This window comes from Molossus molossus, unplaced genomic scaffold, assembly GCF_014108415.1.
Source record: "Molossus molossus isolate mMolMol1 unplaced genomic scaffold, mMolMol1.p scaffold_m16_p_9, whole genome shotgun sequence".
Classification (NCBI taxonomy): Eukaryota; Metazoa; Chordata; class Mammalia; order Chiroptera; family Molossidae; genus Molossus; species Molossus molossus.
In genome coordinates, this window is record NW_023425403.1 from 6492074 (window position 1) to 6503035 (window position 10962).

Here is a 10962-nt window from a genome sequence, read left to right on the forward strand (position 1 = left end):
AAGAGATTGATGATCCGGGACAAGGTGGTTTGGGTCCAAAGGCGTGATTCTAAAGGAAAGGGTGGGAGGGGCAGCTCGTATGAAGATCTTTGTATCACATTTTATAGATTGAGCTCATTCCAGCAACCCTGTATAGTTACTTAGTAGTTTCAGTAGTTTTTTTGTTGATTCTTCTAGAATTTCCACATCGGTGATCATGTCATCTGTAAACAAAGATAGTACTACTTCTTCCTTCCCAACATATCCCCTTCCCCACACATACATAGCTTCCTCCAGTATCAACATCCCCCCCGCCGAGCAGTACATTTGCTATAATCAATGAGCCTATGTTGACACGCCATAATCAGCCCAAGTTCATAGTTCACATTACCGTTCACTCTTGCTGTGGAACATTCTTTGCACACATATATAATGAAATGGATTCATCATTATGGCATCATATATAATATTTTCATTGCTCTAAAAACAGTCTGTATTTCATGTATTCATCCCTCCCAACCCTCAACCTCTGGAAACTGCTGATCTTTCTTCTCAGCACATTTGCCTTTTCCAGAGCGTTGTGTCCCCTTGTCGGACCACACCGCAGGGAGGCTTTTAGACTGGCTTTCAGTTAGCTATGTACACTTAAGTTTCCTCCATGTCTTTAAATGGCTTTGTGGCTTACTTTTTTTTTTTTTAATCACTGAGTATTATTTTAACATCTGGAAATAGTTTACTTATCCATTCACCTACTGGAAACATTTTCAGTGTTGGCAGTTGTGGATAAAGCTGCTATAAACAACCCTGTATAGATTTTTGTGAGGCCACAGTTTTCGACTCCTTTTGGTAAACACCAAAGAGTATACGCTGGATTTCCTGCTAAGAGTATGTTTAGTTTTGACCATAAATGGATAAGCGCAGCAGTCCAGGCCTGAGAAGGTGGTCAAAGTATTAGACATCTGAGAATCTGGGTCATATCACCAATTAAGTCCCTGGAATTATAGAGGTAATAACTAAGGGTGACAAGAATATAGATGAATAATCAATTTTAGCTATACATAGAATATTTAGAATTTAGGCTATACATTCCAGCTATATGTCTCAAAATAAGCTGGAGGGGCTGTAGATTGTCCCACTAAGTTTTATTATTATTATTATTATTATTATTATTATTAAGTTTCTGTAAGTAAAAGAGTCCTACCAGAATCCTGGAAGAAGTGGATTCAAACAATGCCAAGGATAGACTCTGGTGATACAAAGATGGGTCACACAGATCCCACATCAAGGAGCACTTACTGTCTAGCCACTATGGGTGCTGTTGACAACCTTTATGAATCGCTCTAAATGCACAGAAAAGCCACTTTTCCCAAGTTATTCTCTTCCTGAGAATGACTCATCAAGAAAGTTGTAAAAATCTAGCTGTAGCCCAATGATGGGCCATTTCAGCTCTCCGGTTCCTGGATTCGGATGAAGATTTCATCGCTACTGCATCATAGCCCCTCTTCTTGTACCTGATTTCGCTGTCCCTACCCTTCTTCCCACAGGTGTTCATACCAAGGACACTCCCTAATAAAAATCCTGAGACGCTCCTCCTCAATGTCTGCTTCTTGGGAAACCCCACCTGTAAAACACACCTCCTAGTCAAATTCTTTAAGATGTTTGTTTTTATCACTTCTACTTATTCACCTCAAAGTTGCTCTTAACTCCCTGCAAGGTTTCTTCAAAATGCAACACTCTAGTAAAAACTACTCCCAGAAAACTCATCCATGACAGTGTTATTATTACTCTCCAGGACGTTTCAGATCTTTTGTAGATCTTCAAAAAGTATCCAGAATAGTTAACTCATTCCTCTTGCTTTTAATGCACTCATGGTAGACATGACAAAACACTGCCGTGGTTTTCCTTCTACCTTCTGTTGCTTCCTCTCTGTTTTGGTTTATGGTGTTTTTTTTTGTTTTGTTTTGTTTTTTCAGCAAGACTTCTTGTATTCTTTCATTCCTGTAAGCCTTCACGTGCCCTTTCATATTATTTCTAGACACTATTCTATTTTCAATTATACATTTGATCTCAAGGACTGTATTAATTCCCATGTATTCAAGTAGCAATTATACACTGATGACTGGCTCCGTAGAGCCTTCTTTAAATAGCTATCTCTGTCTGCATTTGGGTATCTCACAAGCACAGCAGTTCATCATGACCACAATTGAATGGATCATTTTTTCCGCCTCAGACTAGCTGCTCCTCTCTTCGTCTTTGCCAATTACACAAAAAGGCATTTGGCCGCCCCGAGCTGCTCCAGCCGGAACAATGGTGTGGTCATTGGGCCCTCACTGTCTATTTTTGCACAATCCCACTACATTTCATAACCGGAGCTGTCATTTCCATGCCTTACGTATTACTTATTGAAATGGAAAACCATCTCTCTTTTTCCATTTCTTTTTTCTCATCTAATAAACAATCATCTCTCAGTAACGGATCTCTTTGTTAAGGTGTTGGCGTCCTCACTACATTCAACACATTGTAACCAGTGTGATTCTTCTACAACAAAAACGAGGCAATGTTGCAGCATGCTCATCGCCGGACAGTGGCTCCCCCGCCCTGGGTGCGAGCACATTCCGGACTCGGCTTCAGGACCTTCGCGATCCAGCCCTGACGTCCAGCTCCCCACACTCTCCGCTCACACCTGCCTGGGCCATGCTCAAGGTCCTTCGGGTTTCTGTGCTCTGAGCATCCTGTCTTCTCTCACTGCTAGCTCTTGCCAAATGCAGTTTGCTCTTCCTGGAAACTGACTTCCAAGCTAAACCCTGTCCCTTCTCTGACACCTATTTATTCACCCACTTAGTACCGCTCCAGTGGGCACCCCTCTGAGGCGCTTCCCTGCGCCCGCGCAGAATTCCTTGACAAATGCTCCCGTTCCGACTCATTATCACAGTACTCATCACGGCGTCCTGAGCTTTCTTGTCTGTCTTTCATTTTTATTGGATGAAGAGTGCACATCATCTAACTAGCTATTCACAGTCTACTCTGTATCTAGCAAAGTATATTTGTTGTGTTAATGAATTCATTACATCCGTACTATTTCATTCTCATTTCGGCACGGTCACCTCTCAATCAAGGCTTCCCGGGGCTCTCTCTATCCTGTCTTTTTCCTTTAACCAGACCTTTAAAGACCATGTGATTTTTAAAATATCAGCTGCTAATACTCGTGGCATTCTTTTTCCAATAGTATTTAAGATGACAGCCAAAGAGTCTGATGGACACACACTGCAAGTTTGTGATTTCTAATGCTGGAATAGCAGTTGTAAAGGGAGGTAGACATGCCCTGGCTGGTGTGGATCAGTTGGTCAGCATCATCCCACGCACCCCAAGGTTGCAGGTTCAATTCCTGGTCGGGGCACATATCCAAATTTGTGGCTTTGATCCCAGGTAAGAGCTTGTGCTGGAAGAAACTCATCAGTGTTTCTCTCTCACATCAATCCTTCTTTCTCCCTTGTCTCTCTTTCTCTATCCCTCTCTAAATAAAAAAAAAAAAAAATCAATAAAAAGAACATATCCTCAGAACAAACAAGAAAACTAGGTATGTGTTAATTGAAGATGGGCCCTAAGAAGTATTTTAAATAGAACATAGTATTTCTTCTACACATACTTATAGCTAGTAGGTTCAGACCAAACCTATTATTGGTCTTGCACTTCTTTGGAGGTCAATTTCTCTAGGTAAAGAGGAATGGCTCAAACTTCAGATGCGATCAAAACGTTAGGGGGATTGGGGCTTTCATCCTTATAAACTAAGATGTGATTCTATAGCTGGAGTGGCTTTTTCTTTTACTGTTTTGTCAGAAAATGGTGCTGTCCATCCCATTGCTTTCGCAGGGTGCCACGTCTGTCCCTGCCCAGTGGCAGACCCCACTCAGCGGTGGCCTCCAGTGTCTCTTTGAGTGTCCCCTCCCAGCTGACCCGGGCTTGTCACACCTTCAGAGAAGACAAGCTATTCGTGGGGCCCCCAGGTGCCCTGATTGAGAAAGTTCTCAGGGGCATTGCTGTCATGTTAACTTGCAATTAAAATAAAATCTTGAGACATTACATCAAATTTGCTTCATGCATGAGATTTCATAAATGGTCTGTTAAGAGCTTGTTTTTCTAAGACACTCATATCTGGGCCATGTTTCACTATGAATACAGAATTTGGGGAAGTCAATTAAAAAGTGTTGTTTACTGTTCTATATTAAGCATTTTAAACATATTTATTGTCAAGAAAACATTTCATGACTTGTCTGCGATAGTTAGAAGTAGTCCTGGGCTAGCAGCGCTCATCATATAAAAATCAAGAATTGGATAGACTCCTCTTTAACAAAGTGCGAGAGACTGAGGCTGGTCAGAGAGAATTTAGCAAAGCTACTTAGAAGATATGACATTACTATGAATTTTTATAAAGTCTCTGTCTATTGGGTCACACACAGATACTGTGGGTCTATGTATGTATTTGGCTTTATGTGGCTTTGAACAGGGTTCTTTGCGGGGTGGCACACTGTCCCACAGGCAATTATGTATGTGAACACCCTACAACTCAGGTAATAAAACACCCGATCCTGCCTTTATTAAGCCATGCAGCTCACCTTTTGTCCTTGTGCTGCATTTTGGAGAGATCTTGGAAAAAACAAAAGGAAAAAAAATCATCTTTCCCATGACATCTGACCCTGAGGTCCTCAGATAAAGTGGCCATTTCTTTTTTTATTGTTTGTTTGTTTAAGTGGCCATTTCTTGTTGCCATGTTTCGCTTATGAAAGTAGAGTCCAGGGACCATGTAAAAAGAATCAAATACAAGGTGCAAAGCACAATTTGAGAGCAAGCATTCACTGGGTGAGTCCTGCTCCCCCTTCGCCAAGTCTTCCCTTACTCGTTTTAAATTTAAGTTTTAATTTTGATAATGAAGAATGTTAAGAGAAAAGAAAACACATTACTTTCATAAACTGGATAAGAGTGAAGGATTGCATTGCATTTTTTTAAACTTGTCTTATGCAGTGTTTCCTCCCTTATCATTTGAGCACACCAATAAAAGAATAATCAGATATGATATGTCTTGCATTTGTACAATAACAATTTATTAAAACACACTTTCACAAAACTAGCTCACAGAAATACTGTCAGGTGGGTTTCAGTATTTTTCCTGATGAGGGGTTGGGACAGACACACTCTTTGTCAAGGTCTCTGTGAAGTTAAGTTCTGCTGATGATTGTCCCTCACTGTTTCCCATTCCAACCCAGCCACTGCTTTTACACCATGCTGCCCAAAGGTTGTATTTAAATCTGTCTTTCCAATGACACAAAATGCTTAGCCTCTCCTTGGCATCAAACATGCTCATGATCTTCTGTGTGTTAAACTGTCCCCAGACTGGAACAGGAACATTTTGGGTAGCAGAGAATTGAATAGAGGGCATATTTGTTTACACATCAACACATTTGAAAATGTATAGTCTTTTATGAACACTGAGTATTTCAGTTGGATCTGGAATGTAACTTTGTTTTAGTCACATTTTTACTTTTCTGAATCATGCCTTGCCCACTGTTAGGTGTTGACAGACAATTTAAATTAGTTATGATGGCAATGACTTTTAAAAGAAAATTACAGCTTAAATCATATACTTTAAAAAATAGACCTCTTAAAAATCATTAGGTTTTATGGGCTGTTTTAATTATTTTAATCTTGCATTTCAGCATGGAAATCTTCTGCACTGCTAAGTTAAATTTTCAGAAGAAAATGAAATATAATTATCTTTTTATATTGCATGAAAATTAATGATATCACCAACACTTATAATGTAAGCTCTTTCAAGAAGTTAACCCATCACAGTGTCTTGATTGGAAAGAAAAGGCTTTTAAAACATTTGCCTGAAGGTAGACATTTGGGAGGTATCCAATTAAAGCGGGGTGTTTTCCCATATGCTTCTATGTGGCACCCCCACACATATAATGTGAATTAGTATATGAGACTCATAAACAAAAAGTTTTATTTTACCCCTCCTCAATCCAACAGATAGAGAATAAATTCAATTTATGTATTTATTTTTTTTCTGGTGAGAACTTTTGAAATCTATTTTTTAAAGTAATTTTCAAATACACAATACAGCATTGTTAAGTATAGTCACCAAGCTGTACCTTAGATCCTCATAATGCATTTAACTTATAAATTAACTTTTGTACCGATTTTTTTTTCTTTATTGATTTTAGAGAAGAAGAGAGAGATAGAAACATCGATGAGAGAGAACATTGATTGGCTGCCTCCTGCATGCCCCCCACTGGGGGTTGGCCCCACAACCTGGGCATGTGCCCTGACCGGGAATCAAACCGATGACATCCTGGTGCAGGGTCCTTATATATTTTGGGTGTTAACCCCTTGTCAGATATGTGGTTTTCAAATATGTTCTCCCTTTCCAGTAGGTTGGCTTTTCACTTGGTTTCAACATTTAGGTGACAAAGCAACGCCATGTATGTGATGAGCATATTTCATCAACCAACAATTAAGGAAAAGTGGAGCTGTAATGTGAGAGTCTGAGGTATTGCTGTTATTTTTATTCACTGCCTTTGAATCACTGCTATGAAGTAGACACTGTCCGTAATTTCACTTACTTTTTCTAACTTCTCATCACTGTTTCAAAATTGACATTATCATACCCACTTATATAGGAGCAAGAGACACAAAAATGTACCAATTATCTTGATTTAGATCACACAGTACAATAATGTTTGATCAGAGATTCATTTCTGGGCTTGTTTGGCTTAAAAGTCGATCTTTTCACTCTCTAGCAAGATTCCAGAAAAACACTGAAATCGTCAAAGTCGAACTTCCTGTGGCCTTTTTCTAGCTTCTTAGTGGGTTTCTCATGGTCCCTTCAGGCAGAATTGGGCTCGAGAAAGAAATGTGCCTTATCATTAAGCTTTAATAATGTAACGTTTTGTTTTTGTTTTTATCCCGGTAGCATTTAAAAAATAATTTTTAAAAAATCTGTGAGAGAACAATGAATGGTTAATATATTGCAGTTTTCAACATATAATTGAAGAAGGTTTTTTTGAGGGTTTGATTTCCCAGCATTTAACTTACCTATTTATCACGTCAATTCTTAGAAGGGTAATTATTGTATTTCCATCCAACGGTGTCCACACAGAGGTCGCTCAGCACTGGACTGAGCAGCTGGTTGGCAACTGAGCTCGGGGGTCCTCAAGAATGCCCCCCCACTTCCTCTGTGCCCTTTCTGCAGCCAGCTGGTCCCCACCGCACTGAGGGCACCGGGCTAGGAGCTGGGCACCTTCGAGGACTTCAGGAAGAATTTAAAATATTGCTTAATTTTTACGTTGGGTTGTTTTCGTTTTGTTTTAATATTATTTGTTGATTTGCTTTATTTTTACTGTGAAGATTGGCTTTGGGTTTTTTAAAATATGTTTTATTGATTTTTTTTTTTGAGAGAGAGAGAGAGGAAAGGAGAGAGAAATATCAATGTGAAAGAGAAACATGGATCTGCTGCCTCCTGCAGGCCCCTCACTGGGAACCAAGCCTGCAGCCCAGGCCTTGCCCTGCCGGGGAATGGAACCGGACCTCTCAGTCCACGGGACGATGCTCAGTCTCCTGGGCCCGCCGGCCAGGCTGACTTTGTTTTTTTATAGGGACGCTTCACGGATTTGCGTGCCATTGCGCCGGGCCATGCTAATCTGCTCTGTATCGTTCCAATTTTAGCATATGTGCTGCAGAAGCAGCATTGGCTTTGGTTTTTAGTTACCCTTACGTACTTCTGCAGGTCCATTTTAAGGGATCCTCTAGCTTTTATGTTCTTTCTTCCTGTGCTCATGAACCTCCCGCTTTCACTCTCACAGCCTGGACCCATGCTTACCTGAGTCTCCTTGGGAATCGGAAGCGATGGAGAATGATCAACGTGACAACTCTGAAGGATGGAAAAAGAGCAGAAACGTCCCAATATTTGACTTCTCTGCAACATCTGACACTGTTGCTCATAACACCTTCCTCTGTTAAAATGCGTTTCTGAACCCACTTGCTGAAATTTGCAGTAGGCAGAATAATAGTCTCCCAGGGACATCCTGACACCCAGAACCTATGAATATGTGATTCTCATGGCAGAAGGTATTTCCAGATGTGATTAAGTTAAAGGCCTTAAGATGAGGAGATCATCAGTCTGAGCCCAGTCGAGGCACATGGGTCCTCAAAAGTGGAGACTCCCAGTTGTAGACAGCAGGATAGGACTACAGGACAGCGGTCGGAGAGATCACATTGCTGGATTTGAAGACGGAGAAGGAGCACAAGCCAAGGAATGTAGGTGGCCTGAAGACAGGGGAAACATGAAGAAAACAGATTTTCCCCTCAAGCTTTTGGGGGTGAATCTGACATGTCGGCACCTTCATTTTAGCCCAGGGAGGCCCATTTTGGACTTCTAACCTACAGTAGTATAAGAAAATTAATTAATTTGAAAATTAACCAATCAATTTTATTGATCTCTTGCAAGGACGACAGCTTTATACACACAAATCACTTATTTCTTGAATTCTCTAAATTTGTTCAGTAGTAGTATAAGCTACCTAGTTCAACAATGCAGAAATTCTGCTGCTATTCCTATGTGTCCCTCTTCCAGAAAAATCATAGGCAATCAATCATTTCTAGCACCCAAATACAACTTGTCTACCATTTTCACTGTTACAGAACTAATTCAGCCCCTCATTATTCCTCTGCTAGACTACGGAAATAAAGTATGTAATGTTTTCAAGTGAATAAAATTACTGTTTTTTAAATCAAACATCTACCATACGAGATATACGAAGATGTCTATCTATTGTGTGTGGCAAGTTGACTGGTGTCTCACTGCGGACTCTATTCTCCGGGGGAACAAAAGAGTTGGGCCAGCGGTGGGCAGCCTCATCAGTGATTTAGTTCAGGTTTCAAGATATCTCATTGATTAGGATTGACAGGTTTGACTAATGAGCCACATGTTCCCATTTGCAGAATCATTGACAATTTTATTACTATTATTTCTTACTGGTATAGTTTTATTACTTATAGACTTCTGAACACTCATCCAAACACTGTTATATTTTATTACGTGTGGACTACAAGCACTCATGCAAACAATGCGTCTGCTCTGGTGCTGTGACTCTAATTGCAGTGTTCCATGCTATATTTAAGCACAGCTCTGCAAAATGTCACATTGAGCTCTGAAAAATTAAAATGTTAATAATTTTTATGAATAATTGCCTAATTTTCACATTCTGGGGTTTAATTTGAATGCTGTACTGATTATACAATCCTTTGAATAATTCATGTATAGACCTTCTCCATTACCCTGACAATCAGAGTTTTTCACTGGTTCCAAAAAGTCGCCGTGTGACAGCATCACCTACTATGACTGGGGATGTGGTGCTGCAGTAACGTTTTTCGGGAGGAAACAGAAATGAAGAGGAGTGACTGCAGAAAATTAATTGACAAATTTCTGTTTCGGGTGACCTTTGAGAAAACATACATAAAGATGTCTTTGTCACTTCTTTTTCTTCTGATTTTCTCCTGTCTAGTGGCCTAATGAACACTACAAATACAAATGTAAATTGCTTTTTCTAACAGAATTAAGATTTAAAAACCTGACAGCAGAGTTGAATGTATGAAATACGATCCAAGCTTCCATTCTCTAAGAGGAGACTTACATGCTACGAGGACCTTTGCATAGACCTGGGCCTGTTGTAAGGCTTTGTTTAAACAGATTCTCCAAGTCAGGCCACTAAATGCATATGTAGCTCAAAGACGGCCAGATGTCTGTCTGTTTCCCCTGAAAATACCCTCTCACTTACCCTTAGAGGGAACTGGCTCCCCCCCCCCCATCACCTGGATGCGGGAAGCACCCTTGCTCCCACAGGGATCTCCATTCCAGAGCCTCTGGAGTCAGATCGCCTGGGGGGAATCACGCTCTCCCCTTACTTGCCCTGAGATCTTTTTTTCCCCCTCTTTATTGATTTTAGAGAGAAAGGAAGAAAGAGGAAGAGAGATAGAAACATTGATGAGAGAGAACATTGATTGGCTGCCTCCTGCATGCCCCCCACTGAGGATTTGGCCCTCAATCCTGGCATATGCCTTGGCTGGGAATCGAACCGGTGACCTCTTGGTGCATGGGTCGATGCTCAACCACTGAGCCACACTGCCCAGCCTTGCCCTGAGATCTTAAGCAAGTTACGTAACCTCTCTCAACTTAAGATTTCTCACATGTAACATTTGGGGATGTTGGCAATAATAGCTCCCGTTGGGTATTGTTTAGCTGAGAAATTAATGAGATAACCTAAATTAAGAGCTAACATACTATACACAGCATGTACTAAGAGATAAATATAAGTGATCTATTATTTTCTTTATATTTCCACATGTTACCTTTTGGCTGTAGTCTGTATCATTTGTTCCAGATCATATTGATTTTGCAGATGGAAGGGGGCTTAAGGAATGGCAAACTTTTCTTCATAGTAGGTGTGGATTCTCACTGACCATGATCTTTACCTAGGCACTTTCTAAAAATAGAAATTCTTAGCCTTCCTCTCCACCCCTGGGCTCCCCAATTCCGATTTGGTGTGACTTGGATGACAGCTGAGGAATCTATATTTTGTAAAATGTTCCCAGTTGATTTGCATGATCAGACTTATTCAGAATCCATTACGCTTAGTCACAGTTATTCAAACTGGGTTTCAGGGGAACCCAAACATCCTAAATGTGTTTTCCAGATCTTAGGTTCACGTGTATATATTTCCTAGGAAAAAGATTTACCATTTTTTATTTCTCTCTCAAAATATAAAAACAATATTCTAAATTCAGTCTCTTCTCCTAGCAGGGGCGGGGAGACTTTTTACCACCAAGGGCCATTTCTGTATTTATAACATCATTCTCAGACCAGGCAAAATAATCAACTTAAAAATTAGCCTGCTCTATTTGGTTAAATATTTAATTAACTCACCC

The 10962-nt window shown here is 40.3% G+C and overlaps 1 pseudogene; it reads right to left on the reverse strand.

Moving 5' to 3' along the window:
* Window positions 1-7625: 7625 nt before the first annotated feature.
* On the reverse strand, window positions 7626-7726 carry LOC118623097 (annotated as a pseudogene).
* Between the last annotated feature and the right edge of the window lie 3236 nt (window positions 7727-10962).